General features: G+C 35.7%; 1 protein-coding gene, 1 non-coding gene and 1 pseudogene across 10 annotated transcripts in view; all 3 read right to left on the bottom strand.

Moving 5' to 3' along the window:
• Window positions 1-20,599, bottom strand: part of FYB1 (FYN binding protein 1) — a 190,399-nt gene that overhangs the window by 85,089 nt on the left and 84,711 nt on the right. The window lies entirely within an intron of this gene.
• On the bottom strand, window positions 2,810-2,878 carry LOC141503873 (small nucleolar RNA SNORD109A). Its single transcript, XR_012473157.1, has one exon. It is a non-coding gene; the product is annotated as a small nucleolar RNA SNORD109A (small nucleolar RNA).
• Window positions 7,592-7,685, bottom strand: LOC141503655 (U6 spliceosomal RNA; annotated as a pseudogene).

Genomic DNA, 20,599 nt, shown 5'->3' with positions numbered 1-20,599 from the left:
TCTATTCTATTCTATTCTATTCTATTCTATTCTATTCTATTCTCTCTCCCTCATTGTATTCCCTAACACCAACATAGGAGTGATGATCAACCTTAATGGATTTACTCATTCCATCACTGCAACAATCAGGTACAATTTGGGGGTATCTGAGATGGAGAATACCATCTGTATCCAGAGCAAGAATTGTGGAGTTTAAACAAAGACCAAAAGACTATTACTTTTAATTTTCAAAAAATCGTTATTTTATGTAATTTTGTTCTCTTATGCTCTATTTTTTTCCTTTAAGGATATGATTTATCTCTCATCACATTCAACTTAAATCAATGTATACCATAGAAACAAATGTAAAGATTAACAGAATGCCTTCTGTGGGGGGTTGGGGGAGGGGAACAAGATTAGGGGAAAAATTGTAAAGTTCAAAATAAATAATTTTTAAAAAAACTAACCACACCTCTCCCTATTTCCTCTTTGCTTTACCTCTAGGGTAAGATAGATTTTTATACCCAATTAAGTGTGTATGTAATTTCCTCTTTCAATGACAGTAAGGGCTCTCTCATTCCCCCTCACCTTCCCCCATTTCACTCCATTGCAAAAGCTTTTTCTTGCCTCCTTTATGTGAAATAGCCCTTTCTACCTCTCCTTTTCCTTTTTCCTGGTACATTCCTTTCTTGTCCATTAATTCCATCTTTATATTATGTCTTCAAATTCAACTCCCTCCTGTACCTTGTCTATATATGCTCTTCTAACTGCCCTAATAAATGAGAAGGTTCATATGAGTTTTCAGTATCATCTCCCCATGTAGGAATACAAGCAGTTCAACATCATTAAATCCTTCATAATTTGTCCTTTCCATCCATCCTCTCTATGTTTCACCTGAGTTCTGTACTTGAAAATCAATTTCTATTTAGCTCTGTTTCCTCAGTAAAGTTTGAAAGTCTCCTATTTCATTGAGTAGCCATCTTTTACCCCAAAAATTATGTTCAGTTTTCCCGAGTAGTTGATTCTTGGTCATAATCCAAGCTCTTTTGCCTTCTGAAATATATTCCAAGCCCTACTTGCCCTTGTTGCAGGAACTGCTAAATCCTTTGTAATCCTCACTGTAGCTCCACAATATTTGAATTATTTTTTTCTGGCTGTTTGTAATATTTTCTCCTTGACTTGGGAGTCCTAGAATTTGATTATAATATTCCTGGGAATTTTTATTTTGGCATGTCTTTCAGGAAGTGATCAGTAGATTCCCTAAATTTCTATTTTACCTTCTACTTCTAAGATATTGGGGCAATTTTCCTGGATTATTTTTTGGAAAATGAAGTCTAGGCTCTTTTCCTGGTCATGACTTTCAGGTAGCCCACCCAAAAATTTTAAAATTATCTCTCCCAGGTCTGTTTTCCAGGTCTGTTCTTTTTTTCCAATGAAATATTTCATATTTTCTTCTAATTTTTCATTTTTTTGGTTTTGTTTTATTGTTTCTTGATTTCTCACAAAGTCATCAGCTTCCCCTTAGCTCCATTCTACATTTGAAGGAATTATTTTCTTCAGAGAGCTTTTGTATCTCCTTTTCCATCTGGCCAATACTGCTTTTTAAGGTATTCTTCTCCTCATTGGTCCTTTGGATTGCTTTTTTTCCCCCATTTGATCTTCACTAGTTTTTAAGATGTTATTTTCTTTGGTATCTTTTTGTATCTCCTTCACCTAGCTGCGACTTGGTTTTCATGGTTTTCTCACATTTCTCTCATTTCTCTTCCCAATTTTTCCTCTACCTCCCTTACAGGATTTTCAAACTCTTATTTTGAGCTTTTCTATAATCTGAGACCAATTCATATTTTCCTGGGAGATTTTGGATACAGAAGCTTTGACTTACTCTAACATCTTGACTCTACTCTCATATGGAAGCTTTGATTTTATCTTCTGAATGTCTTTTGATTTTCCATAGGACCAAAGTAATTGTCTATGATTTTTTATTTTCTTCTGTTGTTTGCTCAATTCCCCAGTCTATGACTTGATTTTAACTCTTTGTTAAGGTGGATTCTGCTTCCAGGGTAGAGGAGGTACTGTCCCAAGATTTTAAGGGTTTTTGTATCTGTTTTCAGGGATACCCCCCCACCCATGGACCTCAATACTTTCAAGGCTTTATGAAAGACTCTGACTCCTCTCCTGGCCTGTGCTCTGGTCTGGAGATGACCACAAGCAAAAGACCTCTGCTCTGGAATTGTGGGGAGGGTTCCTGCTCCACTAAGGCAGTAAAGCTCTTTTTCCTAGGACTGGGGCCCCCAGACTGTGACCTGGATTTGAGCATGGGCAAAGAAATAGAGTTCTGCCTTGGAGATAGCACAGAGCTCTCTGCAATCTCCCCTAACCCCCTTACCATTCCTGGGCTGAGCACTCTGGAAGCAGCTACTAAGTGACTCTTGGCTAGGTGGCTTCCCGGACCCCTGGAACCGGGTCTGTGCTGAAGCCTGCACAGGGCTCCACACTCAACTCTGGTAAGGCAGAGCTTTCCTGGTGACCTTGCAAGTTTTTCTTGGCAATCCCTGGGCTGAGAGGTCTAGAAATTGCCACCAGTGCCATGGACCCTGGCATCACAGGGAACTAGGTGCCCCACGGGCTGTTCCTGGATGGCTGGAGCTGGTTTGCATGGTGTGCCTTGGGCTGTGCTGTGGTCCTTTCCAACTCCAGTGTAACAGACTCTTCCCTTGGATTTTCCAAGTTGTCTTGGGCTGGAAAATTATTTCATTCAGTCTTTCTGTGGATTTTGCCATTCTAGAATTTGACTAGAGTCATTAATTTAAAGGTATTTGGAGTGTCTGGGGGAGAGCTACTGGGATTTCCTGCTTTCATTCCCCCATCCACCTCAGACATGTTTTCTCATCATCTCTCCTGCTGGCCTACAGCAGGTAGTTGGACGTAGGACATTATGGAAAAGTATAAGAATTATAGTTAGCACATGCCAGGTTTTCCCTACCTTCTCCCCCCCCAACTTTTGCAGTTATTTTGTCTAATTTATGCCCTTCTTCTTTTTGCTACTTTTATTATCATCTCACTTTCCTCATCTGAAGATGTGTTGTGAGGAGAAAATCTAACTTGAGGCTTTCCATGGCTATTAATTTATCACAGGCTGGCCAAGAAAATCATTACTAGTGTACCCCCAAACCCTCAGAAATCCTCTAATAGTAGTTGCTTTCACTGGTTTATCTTCTGGAGAAGAGAAGACCAAAAGAGAACATGATAGGTTAGAGGCACTTGCTAGCAGTGTGATGATGGGCAAGTCATTTAGCCTCTCTGACTATTTTCACATTGGTGAAATGGGGACAAAAGCCCTTTTGCTATCTGCAGGGTCATTATAAATTCAGTAGAGCAGCTAGGTGGCATAGTGGATAAAGCACTGGCCCTGGAGTCAGGAGGGCCTGAGTTCAAATCCAACCTCTAATACTAGCTCCTGACTCTTACTCACTGTATGACCTTGTACAAGTCACTTAATCCTGATTACCTCCCATTCAAGGTTCTCAAATCATCCTGATTCACATCTGGCCACTGGACCCAGATGGCTCCAGAGAAGAAAGTGAGGCTGGTGACTTAGCACAGCCCCCCCCCCCCCCATCCAATTCACATGCATGTCGTGGTATCACCTCCCTGAAGTCATGATCTTCTTCAAGAATGTAGGGCAAACTTAAGCAGCAGCAGCACATAGCAGTTACTTAACAAATGCTTACTGACTAGTAGTAATATCTAGCATTTATATATGTATATAATGTGTATAAAACACTTTACAAATACTATCATATTCTTCACAAAAACCCTGGGAGGTAGGTGCGATTATTATAATATCCATTTCATATATGAAGAAACTAAGGCAAATGGAAGCTAAGTAGCTTGCCTAGGGTTTGACAGCTATTAAGTATGAGGCTAAATTTGAATTCAGCTCTTCCTGACTGTAGATTCAGGACAGATTAAATTTGTCCCATTTGAAGAAAGATTAAAAATTAATTGGAAACTAAAAAAATCTAATCTTAAAGAATGAATGGATCAAAGAACAAATCATAAAATAATCAATAATTTAATTAAAGAAAATTAAAATAATAATAAGACAATCATCAAAATTTATAGGATGCTAAAGCTTTTCCTAGAGAAAAGAACAGATCAATGAATTGGGCAGGTAATTAAAACAACTAGAAAAAGAACAAATTAAAAAGCCCCAATTAAACTCCAAAGCAGAAATTCTGAAAATCTAAGGAAAGTAAGAAAACCATTGAACCAATAAAACTAGGAGCTGGTTTTATGGGACAAAAACCAAACAAAATAAAAAATTAGTTAAATGAATTTTAAAAGGGAAAGGACATAGTCAAATTATTAGTATTAAAAATGAAAGAGGTAAATTCATCACCAATAAAGAGGAAGTTAAAACAATTGTTAGGAACTATTTTCTGAATTATATACCCCCCTCCAAATTTCACAATTTAAGCAAAATGGATGAATATTTATAAATAATATAAATTGCCCAGATTAAGTGAGGTGGAAATAGAATACTTAAATGTTTTGATAGAGCATTAGGAAAAAGCAATGTGAAGTATATCCTCATGGTTGGAGAACTGGTAGTAATTGGATAATCTTGGTACTGGGAGACAAGATTGTACCAAGGGCCATTCATGTCAATGAAACAGTCTGTAAGCTCTATGATCATGAATAGTTGACTCCATTTGATCACAAGGTCTGGCATAATGACTTGGGCATAGTAGTTAATGAATAAGTACTTGTTTTGTGTAATGTATAGATATGGAGGAAAGAACATTATGTTCTACCTTGAATCTCCTCACCGTTGCTACCTTGGAATTACCAACACTTTCTTTCTACCTCTGCTTCTGGTATTTTTCTATTGTACATTTTATTTTAGTCTTTTTTCCAGCTGTTCAATGAACTTTTAACTCTCCCACATAGGAAGGTCTCTAAGATCCATCCAGTCAGCACCAGTGAAGACAAATGAGTTGCAGGAAAGGCAGGCCCTGGACCAAACCCAGAAGTTTTTTATGGCAAAGGGTCTGTTCCATATGTGTACCAAATATATCCATTTTGATCCTTTTTTTTTTTTTTTTTTTTTTAGTTTTAGCAGCAATAAACAGCATGAATCTAGAACAGATAATACACTTTTTGGTAGAATGTACAAATCATAATATTTTGCATATATATCAGTGGATTTGTGATCTCATTGCTGTGGGTGCTTCTGCTAATGTTATCATTTATAGCCTATCTACACCTTCTCATCCTGGGCTACTCTTATTCAAGTATTCAAAAAAATCCTCCAAAGAAGGGTTGATTCCTCTAGATGATGTGAAATTTCAAATGTATCAATGAAAGTCAATAAATCTTTCTTAAGGGCACTGTCCCAAGTTCTGGAGACAAAAAGAAGGCAAAAAACTGAATTCTGCTCATAAAGACCTCACAATCACAGTTTACAATGCTGGCTTACCTTTTCCAGTCATACTTCTCCTTGATATTGTCTTTTAAAAAATTTAAATATTTCTTCATTGTTCATATGCTTCAGTCTATTTCTGCGTACCCATGGCTCTCTCCATTGACCCTTGGGTGACTCACAACTTGAATTCTCTCTTTAATAACTGCCTTCAAAATAAGGCAATAGATGAAATATATTTAATATTTAAGCTCATGGGGTATACATAGTCCATGACATTCTTGAGTATAGCCTGGATCAGATTAAAATACAATTTGGAAATATTTAACAAAATAAACAAAATTATAATATAACAGATAATATTATATTTTAAAATTAAATCAATTTGAGAGGCAGCTAGGTGGCACAGTGGATAGAGCACTGCCCTGGAGGGTGAAAGACCTGAGTTCAAATGCAGTCTCAGACACTTAAGAACTACCTAGCTGTATGGCCTTGGGCAAGCCACTTAACCAAAAAACCAAAAAAAATAACAAATCAATTTGAAACCTGCAGGAATCCTTATAACCATAGTTTGGTGACTAATTTTTTTTTCAGTTTCATATCACTGGTCTACATTATGAGATTCAAATAGATAGACAGTCTATAGTTCTTGACCATTAACAATATGTCCTGTTTTGACATGGCAGATGGACAGTGAATGGGCCTAGAATTGATACAGAGAAAGACAATAGATGGATAGTTAGTATGCTCTATTATTACCCATAAAATGTCAAAAATTAAAGAAGAAAGATTTTTAATTTCTTGGTGTTTCATGGACTTCTTCAATAGTAAATCTGGTGAAGTCAATAAACTACTCAGAAGAATGTTTTTAAATGTATAATATAAAATACATAAGATTACAAAGGAAATAGATGATATTGAAATAGTTATCAAAATATTAAAAAAAATAAGTTCACAGAACCCAAGTTAAAAACTTGTGATTGGGGTGGCTAGGTGGCGTAGTGGATAAAGCACTGGCCGTGGAGTCAGGCGTACCTGGGTTCAAATCTGGTCTCAGACACTTAATAATTACCTAGCTGTGTGGCCTTGGGCAAGCCACTTAACCCTGTTTGCCTTGCAAAAACCTAAAAACAAAACAAAACAAAACTTGTGATCTAGATGAAGGTCCTCATCATGTTAGCTGGACTCTATCAAATCATGTTAAATCTGCAAGTATTTATGAGCACCAATCACGAGCCAGACATTAGACTAAGGATTGGAGGAATACAAAAATGGATTAAAAGCAATCCCTGCCCTCAAGGATCTCATCATCTAATGGGAGGAAGACAAGGAGGGGACAACATGCAGACGACTATGTACAAAAAAGATATATACAGGATTAGTTGGAATAATCTCAGAGGGAAGTCACTAACATTAAGGGGAACCAGAAAAGGTATCTTGGTTAAGGTAGGATTTTAGCTGAGACTTAAAAGAAACTAGTAGGTGAAGATGAGGAAGGAGAGAATTCTGTGGGGACCTTGGCCAAGAATAATAGAAGATATAAAGCCACAGACTTGCTATCAGCTATGCCATTAGAGGTAGTACCTACATCAATGAGATCATAAGTTCAGGAAGCAATATATGTATGTGAGGAACAACATGATGCATTCAGTCTTCTGAAAGTATTTTTACTTATTATGCTGATTTATTTATTTGTGGTTGGAGTAAAATACAGTTCAAAATGTCTATGCTTGGTGTACATATGGAGTAGACCTCTTGAATAACTTTTGGGTGTGGTCCAAAGCCTACCCTTCCTTTAACTCATTTGTCTTCACTGGTGCTGACTGACTGAATCTCAGAGACCACTTGGGAAATTGCACAGGACTTTTAATGATCAAGCATCTCTTTGAAACAAAGAAACAGCTTTTCTAATGGTCTGCTATGAGTTAGAAATCATTCAAGATGCCTTCCTCTTCTACCTAATCAAATCCCTAGCTTTCTTTAAAATTCAGATCAAGTGCTACCCCTATAGGAAGTCTTTTTACCATCCCCCGGATGGCAGCTCCCTGCCCCCAAATTATTTTATTTTATTTTATTTTACTTTTTCTACTTCTCTTTTTTAAATTAAAGATTTTGTTTATTTTGAGTTTTACAATCCCCCCCCCCCCCCCCAATCTTACCTCCCTCCCTGACCTCCACAGAAAGCAAAAAAATATGGAACACGTGTCATCCTTGCCCAGGGGCCATGCTAATCTTTTCTGTATCGTTCCAATTTTAGTATATGTGCTGCTGAAGCAAGCACCCCCAAATTATTTTAAATCTACTTTGTATTTCTTTTTATTTTTCTCTTTATGTTTGTATTTCTTCCAACAGAATGTAAACTCAGCAAGAAAAGTGACTGATTCCCTTTTATATTTGTATATCCATTTCCTAGCATGGCATCTGGCAAATATAATCACAGAATTTGAGAACCTGAAGGGCCCTCAGAAGCCTCTATTTCTATCCTTATATACTAACACATAGCCCAAAACTAGTGAAGTCATCCAGACTCTGTCTGAAGATCTTCAGGAAGGTGCAGCTAGAAGGCACCATGGACAGAGCACTGGTTTTGGAATCAGGAGGACTGGAGTTCGAATGCAGCCTCTGACACTTCCTAGCTGTGTGACTTTGGGCAAGTCACTTAACCCTGATTGCTCCACATCCCAGGGCCATCTCTAGTCATCCTGACTCATATTTGGGCACTGAACCCAGATGGCTCTGGAGGGGAGAAAGTGAAGCTGGTGACTTAGCACAGTATACCCCTCACTCAAATCCAATTCATGTACTTTGTCATGGCATCAGCTCCCTGATGATGTGGCCTTCTTTGAGAATGAAGGACAAACATTAATTAATTAATTATCCCCTCTCCAGGCAGCCCACTCTGTGTTTGGGCAGTCTAAATGTTAGAAAATTTCTCTATGATCCTGCTAACTGCTCTGAGTTTTCCTCTCGAGGCTAAATGATGTAAATGTAGTCCCTCTTCTACAATGCCTTTCAAATACTTGAATAGAGTACTCATGCTTTCCCAGAATCTTCTTTACTTCAAGCAAAATATTATCAGTCCAATCCTATCATCATCATCCTAGCATTTATACTTTTCAGAGTTTGTGAACTGATTTACAAATATTAATTCATTTTATCCTCATAACAAACCTGGGAGTTAAGTGCTGTTAGTTTCCCTCATTTTATAGACAAGGAAATTAAGATAGACAGCAGTTAAATGATTTGCTCAGTTAGACAGCTAGTAACTATCTGAGACCATATTTGAACTCAAGTCTCCCTGAACCCAGGTCTTTTGGTTTATCCACTGTGCCACTTAGCTGCCTCATAAGACATAGATTTAATGCTATTTACTATAGTGATACTTTGTAAATGATCAATAGCTTTCTTAAGCCACAGTGCCCAAACCTGTACTCCAAGTGAATTCTGATGATGGCAGAGTAAAGTGAGATTATTACCTCTCCCTTCCTGGAAGTGATTGCTGTTTCTCTTAATGTAACCCAAATTTACATTCCTTTTGTTTTTCTTTTGACTTTCAATTAATTTTTTTTAAATGATCTTTCTCTTCCTCCTGCCTCCTACACCTTGAAAAAGCAAGCTTCATTGGCTTTTGTGGCTGTCACAACACTACTGTTTCATTTAGAACTTGGAGTACACACAAGTACACTAAAAACCCAAGATTCTTTTCAGAACAATAGTTGTCTACCTATGTTTTTCACATTTTATACTTGTAAAAGTACAAGTAAAGCATTTGCATATCCCCACTGAATTTTTTTTTAAATTAGACTCAGTTCGATGATCTAATACTTATCAAGATCTTTTTGGATACTCTGTTATGCTACACAACAGCTCTACCTTCTTGTTTGGTGTCATTTGCAAATTTGATGAGCATGTTGTCTATATCTTTATTCTAGTCATTGATAAAAATGTTAAACAGCACAGAGTCAAGCCCAGATTTCTTCATTTCACCTCTATAGATTATATGATATGCTGATATGGAACTATCAATAAAACTTTCTGAATCTAGCTACTCAAATGGTTTTAAATCCATCTTTTTGCATTATGGTCTAATCCATATATTTTTCATCTTCTCCAAAAGAATACTCTGAGATACTTTAGCAAAAGTTTTGCTGAAATCTAGGTGAACTAAATCTTTAAACATTTCCCTTATCCACCTATCTAGTAAGCTTGTCAAAAAAAGAAATGAGGTCAATTTGACACGCTCTATTCTTTGAGATCCTTGCCTCCTTTCTAAATGTTTGTCAACCATCATTTCAATAACCTATCCCAGAATTTTCTCAGGAATCAAAATTAAGTTTATTGGCCACCTCAAGTTTGGAAAACTCTTTTTTCTTTTTTTCCTTCCTTTTAGCCTTTCCTTCAGACATTATAGATTAATTTGTTTTTTTAAAGATAACTATATTATCTTTCAATTGCAAAGAAACATGCATTCATGAATATGATTCATTTACAATTCAACAGCTTAATCTTTTCAATATGTAGAGAATATTTTTGCTATCTTGTTAGGACTGATATAAAATAATAGATGATTAAATTATTTTAATGAAAATTAGTTTATATTTGGAGTCTGGGTATTGTAAAGATATATATACTTGTTCATAGATTATGAGTTGTAAAGGATATGAAAGTTCAATTAGCACAACCTCCTCATTTTATAGATGAGGAAACTGAGACACATAGAGGTCAAATGATTTGCCCAAGGTCACATATCTAGTAAGTGTCTGGGCTGTTATTTGAACGCCACATACCCTTGATTTTGTGTAGTACCCTATAATTATTTTATTCCCAAATATGAAATGATTTTCTTAAAAAACCATTTAATTTTTACTTTAGTCACATTCACCATGAGTAAAATTAAAATATTAAATTAAGTATCTAATTTTTTTTACTTTCTACTTACTTCCTACTAAAAAATTGGAAAAGAAAATTCAACATTCCTTCTCCTTCAGTCTTTGTGACCCCATTTGGGAGTTTTCTTGGCAAAGATCCTAGAGTGGTTTGCCATTTTGCCCAGCTTATTTTACATAAAAGAAAACTGAGGCAAACAGGTACTTATCCAGGGTCACAGAGCTAACAAGTGCTGAAGTCACATTTGAACTCAGGAAGATATCTTCCTGACTCCAGTCTGACACTCTACCCACTGCACCACACAGATATTATTGCTTGGTGAAGCAATAAACTCTGCAGCCTCTAGATGTTTAATATTCATAGATGTGACTTTCTTTGCATCCCCTAACAGCAAAAAGAGATAGCTGTCATCATTAACTCTGAAGTTTATTCTTAAGGGTAATCAGATGATAGTTGGTGATTCATTTCATAACAAAATTTTCTTCAGTAGAATACAGAAAATATTAACATGGAAGAAAAACAAAAAAGCTGGAAAGAGGGTCCAATCCCTTGTTACCAACTTAAACTTAATTTTCTGAAAGCTACATAAATATTTTCTGGAATAGTCTATTACTTAAAATGATATTTACTACCTGAATTTCTATATGCTTTTTTTCTAAATGAGGGAGGTTTTAATATGAGAAAAAGTATTTTAATTTAAAATATCTGATTGGGGGCAGCTAGGTGGTACAGTGGATAGAGTACTGGCCCTGGAGTCAGGAGGACCTGTGTTCAAATGCAACCTCAGACACTTAATAATAACCTAGCTGTGTGACCTTGGGCAAGTTACTTAACCCCATTGCCTTGAAAAAAAAAAGAAAATACTTGTAAAATATCTGATTAAGCTTTTTTCTTATTAAAATGAAAAAAAAACCCCAGCTTTTATTTTGTCTATAGGTAGACAACTGGTTACAAATTTTCAGGTGGTTCTTTTCATAGTCTAACCTCATATTTCTTATCAAAAACAAAATCTTTTCCATTGAAACAGAGGTGATGATACTTTGATCAAAGATAATGAATTCAGTGAATCTTTAAAACACCGAAAAGCTTTTCTCAAAGCTTTCTCTTTAGATAACCACCTTGTCACTCTGAATGCAGAGTGTAAATAACCAGTGTATCAAACATGCATTCTTTTAACATATTTTAGCCTAGAAAAACATCTTTCAGGAGCCCCAAACCTAGGTAATCATATACTATAACCACTTTAAGAATCTTGTTATATCTTGTTGCTTTTATTGTTTAGATGTTTTTCAGTCATACCTGACTCTTCGTGACCCTATTTGGGGTTTTCTTGGCAAAGATACTGGAGTGGTTTACCATTTTCTTCTCTGGCTCATTTGACAGATGAAGAAACTGAGGTAACTGGTTAAGTGACTTGTACAGTCATAGAGTTAGTAAGTGTCTGAAGCCAGATTTGAGCTCACAAAGAAGCATCTTCCTGACTCTAGGACTGATACTCTAACTATGGCATCACCTAAATGCAAACTATGTTATCAACATCTGATACTAATATCCAAATTCAGCCAACTGATTGAATCTGATGAGTTTGGCATTTTGAAAGTTGTAGTTAAAAAAACTAGTCAGAATGTCAGTATTATAGAACTAATTGGATGTGCTGCATAAGATTGTTTTTTTGTGCAAACTCTTTAAATGATTATTTGCTGTTTGAGATATCTGTTTAACTTTTAATCCATTTTCCCATAGAAACACAATTCTATCTTAAATACATCTGCATCAGTTAGTCAGGATGTTAACAGTAAAAAGTGGTAGCTGAGCCGCTCTTTGTTATCTTTTGTTCTTCCCCCCCCCCTTCTTTTCTCTTGATTGTAGCTGATAAGACATTTCATGCAAATTACTGCATTCTTCACCACCAAAATTTATCCTCACCCATGAGAAATAAAGACAGCTACCTTTGGTATATTAAATACCTAACCTTCTGCAAATTTTTGAATCAGTTTTGATAACAATTTTTTAAAAATTCCCAAGTTTTTAAGAAAACTTGACAAACAGAAAATCTTAATCCACTATACCAGTGTTACATTCACTCCTTTCTCAAAACTTTACACTAAGAAAAAACACAACTGTTCTTATCACTTTAATTTGAGAGTGCATCCACATCTTATTTTAGACCCAATGCCCAAGTTCACAGATCAAACAAAACCTGGCCTGATGTTCAGCTATTTCACACTATTCCACTAAACTTCTAATCTGCCAATAAGACACTGGAAAAATAAAGATCTCTGTTTAACAAAACAACATTTTCAGCTTATAGGAAGCCTGTGAAACAACCTCTTAAACAGGTGAAATGTAGAGACAGATCCCTGGGGAGCAATGTCACAAGATTTGCAAATTAAGTGGTTAATAAATAGTATTCTGAACAGGACAGGAATAAATGAACTTTGATTCTATGAGGTGTCTTTAAAAATATAATAATCAGATCAATTCAAAAAGTTGTTGCATTAGAAACCAGGAGGGACGGGATTTCAGGGAAACCTGGAGGGATTTGCATGAACTGATGCTGAGTGAGATGAGCAGAACCAGAAAAACACTGTACACCCTAACAGCAACATGGGAGTGATGTTCAACCTTGAAGGACTCCATCAACGCAACAATTGGGAACAATTTTTGGCTGTCTGCAAAGGAGAGTACCATCTGTATCCAGATAAGGAGCTGTGGAGTTTGAACAAAGTACAAGGACTATTCCCTTTAATTCGGAAAAAAAAAAAAACCCAGATGTCTTATTGTCTGATCTGGTTACCTCTGAGAATTCTGTTCTCTTTAAGGATATGATTTCTCTCTCATCACACCCAATTTGGATCAAGGTATAACATGGAAACAAAGTAAAGACTGACGGAGTGCTATCTGTGGGGTGGGGGTGGGGGGAGGGAAGCAAGATTGGGGGAAAATTGTAAAACTCAAATAATATCTTTAATAAAAATTAAAAAAAAAAGTTGTTGCAATGCTACTGTGGTCACAACCGATTTGAAGAAACAAAGACTCTTGCTATTGTCCACTACCCACATCATATCACGCTGAGAAAACTCATCCCAACCAGGGATCCCACCCTAGCACAGAAATGAAGGTTCTCTTAGATGTGTTGAGTTATAGCTTATTCTCCTTTCTGAGTTTTGATTCTGGCAATCCAAACCCCATTCTAGAAACTAAATTGGAGGACAGTCAGCAAGTTTCTTGACTTAATTTTCTTAAACAGATTAGTTTGAATATACTAATGTAATCAGTAATTTTCTAGTATAGAATCCTGAGATTATTCTTTTTTACTATAACATAAATATCTTGATGATTTGGTAGAAATTTAGGACAAGAGTATTCAGGTCTTTCACTTGTTCAGATTATCCAGTACCATCAATGAGGGTATCACTTGCAAGTCTTTTCATTCACGTAACTAATATTTGTGAAGTATCTACAAAAATGTTAGGTGGGACTTAATTACAGTGTGGGTGAAGGATGAGAAAATAGAAATTTAATAAGAAAGAGGATAAGAGAAAGAGACAAAAAAATGAACTCTGGAATCTATTTTAGATTCAATGTTCTTTGACATTCCTAATTAAGCAAATATTTAGAAATATTCTATCATGTAGTACTTTCTTATACTTGTTACTGATTCATTTGACTGTTCAAAATTTAATCACTGAATTCTAATGAATGGTAATTAAAAAGAATTGATGAGTAGACTTCAAGCTCATCACCTAGGACTCAATAAGACCAAAATCTCTCTATATACTATATATATATACTATAATATATATATATATGTGTGTGTGTGTGTGTATATATATATATATATATATATACATATATATATATATATATATATCCTCCCTTGGTTAGATGAAGCTACATTTCTATCTGATGTAACATTTTGTATACTCCTTTAACCTATGACTTCTATTTAGCATAATTAACAGGGAGATATATGACATTATCTAACTTCCATAGTAATTTATCTCAGGAAATGACCAGGAAGATTTCAAATTCCAAGTCATATAGAGGATGGGTTGCTTCACTCGAGTGACTATTTTAATTTAAAGGGTATCCGATGTTTAAAATGATCATACATGTATAAACTATCATGGGGAGGGGGGAGGGAAGGGAGGTAGGTAAGAAATTGTGGATCTCAAAAGGTTACAGAAAGATGACTGTTGAAAATTATTTTTATAAATGAAAAATAAAACAACAAAAAATAAAGGAATTTGCATAACAGATATTGAAAAGATATGAGAAGATAACAACCCAGGCATTATACTAATTTGGAATAGTTTTGTCTCATTTCCTTTGAAGCAATAGACCAAATTATGATGGTTCAGTCTTTCCCTCGAAGAAGAATTAATAGACTACCATACGCTAAACACTTTTACAAAATATTATCTCATTTGATCCTCAAGTGGGGAGTAGGTACCATCATTATCCCCAGTTGAGAAAACTCAATCAAAGAGGTTTAATAACTTGCCTGGACTCACTCAACTCATAAGTATCTGAAGCTAGATCTGAACCCAAGTCTTTCTGACTTTAGTCACATGGATCTCTCCACTGTTTCACTAAATGGCACATAGAAAAGATTGACAAAATGGCAGGTTTAGGATAATCAAGCAGGAGTGACAGGAGCTATGATTTATTACTTTATTTTGGTCCATGTCCATTGTTACTTATCATTCAGAGATCCTGTCACAGGACCCTGAGAACCTCTCTCTTCACCAATCTTTTCTTTTAAGAAATGTTTTGGTCCATTTTCATTTGACACAACAACCCCCTCTGCAAAGAATATTACATTTCCATCCTTCCCAAACAAAACACACTGGATTCCATTGTTAACAGAAAAGCATGGGGTTTCCTAAAACACTGGTAGTAGGGTGCCAACACTGATGGTTCTCTTTTTACCACAGTTTTGTTGTAACCCAGGATTTTCAGGAATAAATATGTAATCAATGATCATAATTCTTTGGGTAGCTTGATGTCAATCAAACTCACTTGCTTCTGAGTATAAAGCTCCATCATAGTGCAGTATAGAAGAATAAGCCTCTGATGAAGAAGAAAAGATAATAATAAGAAAATGAAAATGAATAGGGAAGTAAGAGAAGAAGAAATAAAGAAGCCAATGAAGACTGGTACAGTACTACTTGCAAATCCAATCATGGGCTTAAGGGTTCAAAGTAGCTCTTGTCAAATGAGATATAATCAATGGTTTAAAGCTAGTCTAGGGGTAGCTAGGTGACCCAGTGGATAGAGCAATGGCCTTGAAGTCAGGAGTACCTGGGTTCAAATCCGGTCTCAGACACTTAATAATTACCTGTGTGGCCTTGGGCAAGCCACTTAACCCCATTGCCTTGAAAAAAAAAAAGCTAGTCTATGCACACAATTGATTTGATTCTACCAAAAGATTTCAAAACCTTACTTGGTAGATTTCTAAACATTCTTATCTAGGGTTTGTGTAAGTTCCCAGTAAGGAAGGGAACAGAGACAGAGACCCAAACTAATACATGGCAAGCACAGAAATGGTAAATATTGAGTTTGCCCAAGGTCACCAAGCAAACTGCTGACTATGACTACAAATGAACTAACCTTCCTGTCATGCTAGGTTCTTCTCTCCACTAAGTGGAAGTGATTCTCAGGGCAAGGATGAGCTGCTCCAAAATAATTCTAAGTGTAGAGATTATGAGGGAAGATGGATACATGAACACTTTTACTTCTTTTGGGAACCATAGATGAAAAGCATATTGTAGATAGAAAATATCAGTAGCTTATTTTCCAGAATGCTTTTGTTATCTGGGCAAGTAGTTGGATAGAGTCAGGAAAACTCATCTCCGAGTTTAAATATGGCCTTAGCTGTGTGATCCTGGCAAGTCATTTAACTCTGTTTGCCTCAAATTCTTCATCTGAAAAATGAGCTGGAGATGAAAATGGCAAACCACTCCTGTTATCTCTGCCAAGAAAACCCTAAATGGGGTAAAAGAGTCGAACATGACAGAAAAACGAATTTGTTTATCTGACTTTATATGCTTCAAAGTTTCCCTGACCTTTTTGGTTGTATTGCTCCCCTAACCCTATGGAGGTATTTAATGTGCAATCCATGCTTCTAAATAATAGATGAAGCCAGGCTGCCTCCATGAGAGTTATTCCATAATAAAAGGAGCAATGGTATCATGTCTAACCTGTCTCTGCCCCACCTTGCCACATAGCTCCTTGCAATGAAGACACTGCTAACCGAAAATGTCTTTGAGGCCTGAAGTTGTTCAGTTGCAGACTGATGTGGTCGACTTCAATATGTGTGATAAAAGGAAGACAGCAGCACAGCACACAGACTTGCAAAAGGCGGGTATTTTTGTCTACTTTTTATGAACAGATGTCTGCTTCAGTCATTTTCTGATACTGTTCCTTGGTACTGGGCTGTTCCAGAGATTTCCTTCTCCTTTTCCTCCTCGATTCCTTCTTCAGTTTATAGAATGTTAGAACTGGAAAAGACCTTGGATATCATTGCTGATGCTTAAGCCTTACTATTTTTCACTAGAGTCATTTTCCAAAAGGGCTGTTGTTTCCTTTGGTCTAGATTAAGAGTTTGAAACTCTGCTCTGTCATCTTTGTATCCTTAGCTAAATAAGCTATTGGACTTAGAATCAGGAAGATATGAGTTCAAATTCTGCCTCAGGTACTTAGTTACCTGATCTGGTACAAATCATTAAATCTTTCTGTCTCACTTTATTTGTAAAACAAGGAGAGTTAGATTCAATAGCTTCTAAGGTACCTAAGAGTTCTCTATCTATGATCCTATGATGTGATGAACCCCTTGGGTTATACTTTCCTCATGTATTAGAATAAAAGTGGACAAGATAATCCTTTCTCAAATCACTAATCTCAAAATCTCACTAAATCTCAAACCACTAATACTAATAATTAACATTTATATGGTACACATTTTAAAATTATTTAATTTACAATCACAATTATTATCTTATTGGATCTTCATAACAACCTTGGTTGTTATTGTTATTCTCATTTTACAGATGAGGAAACTGAGATAAACACAAATGAAGAGACTGGCCCAGGGTCACAAATATCTAAGACTGAATTTGAATTTGTCTTCCTGATTCCAGGCCTGGTGCTCTATCCACTGTGTCACCTGATTATTACTCTAAATATTCATTAAATTCTTATTATAAGCCGATACTGTGTTAACTTCTGGGTATGTAATAGAAAGGCAAAAGAGAGTCTCTGCTCTCAAGGACCTCACACTCTAATTGAGGAGATAGCTGCTTATAATTATGTATAACCAATAAATTGGAAATAATCAGCAGAAGGAAGGCATTAGAAAATTAAGGGGCATTTCTTGTAGAAAGTTGAATCTTGCTCTGAATGCTGTGATCTTATCTATTAATAATCAATAATAGTAATCTAAAATATATCACCATCTCTGATTTTTAGATTCCTATTTTCTATTATCTTCAGATAGGAAAGAATCTTTGGTCTCATGGTAGATAATTCTAAGGAGTTTTTAGAATCAAAATATTAATATGCATTTTCTTTGAATGGGAAGGTTTATCCTCCTTCCCCATCTCACATAAAAAAAAAGACAATTTTCTCTCAAAAACTAGAAAATATACTGATTATTGGGTCTTCTGATTAGCAGTGGTTATTGTGAATATCAATTCAATTTCATTTGGATGATAAAAACAATTATCCTAAGTTGGTGCTCCTTTTTTAACTATGGTACCTAGCACCATTCTGTTTCATATTCATAAATAAGCCTTGATTTTATAGGGGGGTATTTTCCACATACAAAGTAGAAGTTTAAGATGGGCAGGAGGAATAAATATGCTGAAAAATCATATAACCTGTATGAATTTTCATTTTTCCTGATTGGAAATGGCTTTTTAGAGATTAGATTCAGGAGGTAAGCCATGCTTTATCAGTTCATCTATAGAACTTGAGCTTTCCTGAGGGTTTTTTTAGGATAGATAATTTGCTTAGGAGAGTGAATTAGATCAAAGCTTATGCAACCAGAAAGTTCAGGATTGAGGATTGCCAATGACTAAGACTTGGCTTAGTAGAAGAACTGAAAGGTAGGACAGACATATATGTAGGAATCAGAATGTTATTTCCATTTTTGTCCAAAATGATACTCCTGTTTGAACTAGAATGCTAGGCATTTGATGCATGTGTCTGACTCCTCTATGGTAACTTGAGCAATTGAGTGCTTTTGATCAAATTTAGATTATTCTAAAGTATGTGAAAATATACTTGATTTGTGGGGGCCAGGACACCATTTTGAAAGAAAGCCTTGGTAGCAGTTTTAAGATGACTGTCTCTTTTGGTTGTCTTCCCTTAGTATAATCACAATTCACATAATGAAATTGAAACACATATTTAAAAGGCATGGCATTTGACATCCATAGCAGGGGAATATAATAATTTCTCTAATCAGTTAAAAAAAATACCAGATTGGTCATCTTTATCAGTAAGAGTGCTTAATGAAAGAACAATTCATGGCAATGAGTTAGGCCTTGACTTTAAGAAAGTCTTTCTCTCTCCTCATTATGGTAAAATCTCCATCTCCCAAGTCTATATGGACAGCAAAGTTATGAAACCTCAACATGGAAGTATGTAAGATGTTAATATCAGTGATAAAGAAAGAAGTTACTACTGGCCTGACTAGGATATAATTGGGAGAGCAGGAGATTTTATCAAGGGACTGTTTTTCTGCTAAAGATTTTTATCAAAGTAGATAAAGTTGTAGAGAGAAAAGTAGTTGTTAGGTATAACCCTGGGTAACATGATTAAATCTTTGATTTTGAGCAGTCCCAATTTGTGAATTTAACTTTTTCTTTACCCTTTTTTCCCCTTGTTAAAGTTCTTAATCTATCACTAAGACTTTTATTGACAGTTTATGTTATTTTCCTTAATGAAATCTGTTAAGGCTAGAAAAAGCCCACCAAGAAATAGATTGAATTTTGAGAAAATTCATAAAAAATGGGGGGGGGGAATAGGAGATTAATAAACCATTTAAATTACAGGGTCAGGAATTTTGTGCCTGGGAAGGGGATGGGGAGCAGGGAAGAGGAGGGCAGTGCCGTCTTACTCTTCTCTAAACTTTCTGTTCATATGCCAAATCTTTAAGCATATGAACTATCCAAGAAGCTGGATAGTTCTGTCAAAGGCATAACCCTGAAATTTATGTATCTTTAGATAGATATAGATTTAGATATCTAACTATACACACATATCATACATATTTTCAAAATATATTCACTGTTCTTCTGTCTAGGTAAGAAAGAAATGCAAGCTAGATATGCCAGTTTGAAAAGGTTAAAAGGTTAAAAAAAAAGTCCTTTTAGCACTATGAATTTCAGTTACTTTTCCTGAAAAGTGAGGAAGTTGGATTATATAATGTCCAGAGTTCTTTCCCAGCCAAAAGTTTTAGGATTCTGATCTTAGCTTACCCAATTACTAAACTTACTTTCAGCAAGTCATTTAACCTTTTTAGGAATCAGTTTCCTCTTCTCTAAAATGAGGGGATTGGGTCAGATAAATGTTTCTCACCTCTCTATATGTAATGATGATGTCCTTCATCCTTGAAAATTATGATATCAGGTGATGATGTCATGACAAATAAATGAATTGGATTTGAGTGGGGGATGTTGTACTAAGTTACTCATCATATTTTCTCCTCCTGGATCATCTGGATCCAGTGGCCAGATATAGATTAGGACAACTGGAGATGGCCCTGGATGTGAGGCAAACAAGATTAAATAACTTGCTCAAGGTCACATAAATTAGTAAGCGTCAAGTTTCAGAGGCTGGATTTAAACTCAGGTCCTTCTGCCTCCAGGACCAGTGTACCACCTCGCTACTTTACTAAATTTAAAATGACCCTGAAGATAGTACAAGGACTTTTATTCCCATTTCTCTAACATGGGAATAGTCAGAGAAAGTGACTTGCTGACTATCAACTGCTAACAAGTACCGCTAATCTAGATTGTCTAGTTCTATGTATAGTGTTCTTTACCTTATACTTCCATACCTAAAAAACACAGAAAAAGGAGGAAAAAAGACTAAAGGTATAAGTCCTTTAAGCCAATAGGTAATGATTTCATTTTTTTTAAAAAAAGGTTTGGTTAAAGTCAAACTATTCTTTTTATGATTTTTTTCATGGGATTGAAGATTTAGAGCTTGAATGGACCTTAGTTATCATCTTTGTAGTAATACACCTGAGGCTCAAAGTTATTAAGACAGTCTTGCAAGGCCAGTTAGTCTTTAGCA

Source organism: Macrotis lagotis, chromosome X (assembly GCF_037893015.1).
Source record: "Macrotis lagotis isolate mMagLag1 chromosome X, bilby.v1.9.chrom.fasta, whole genome shotgun sequence".
In the NCBI taxonomy this organism is placed as follows: Eukaryota; Metazoa; Chordata; class Mammalia; order Peramelemorphia; family Peramelidae; genus Macrotis; species Macrotis lagotis.
The sequence above is the reverse complement of the archived record's forward strand: the minus strand, read 5'-3'. Positions and strand labels throughout refer to the sequence as shown.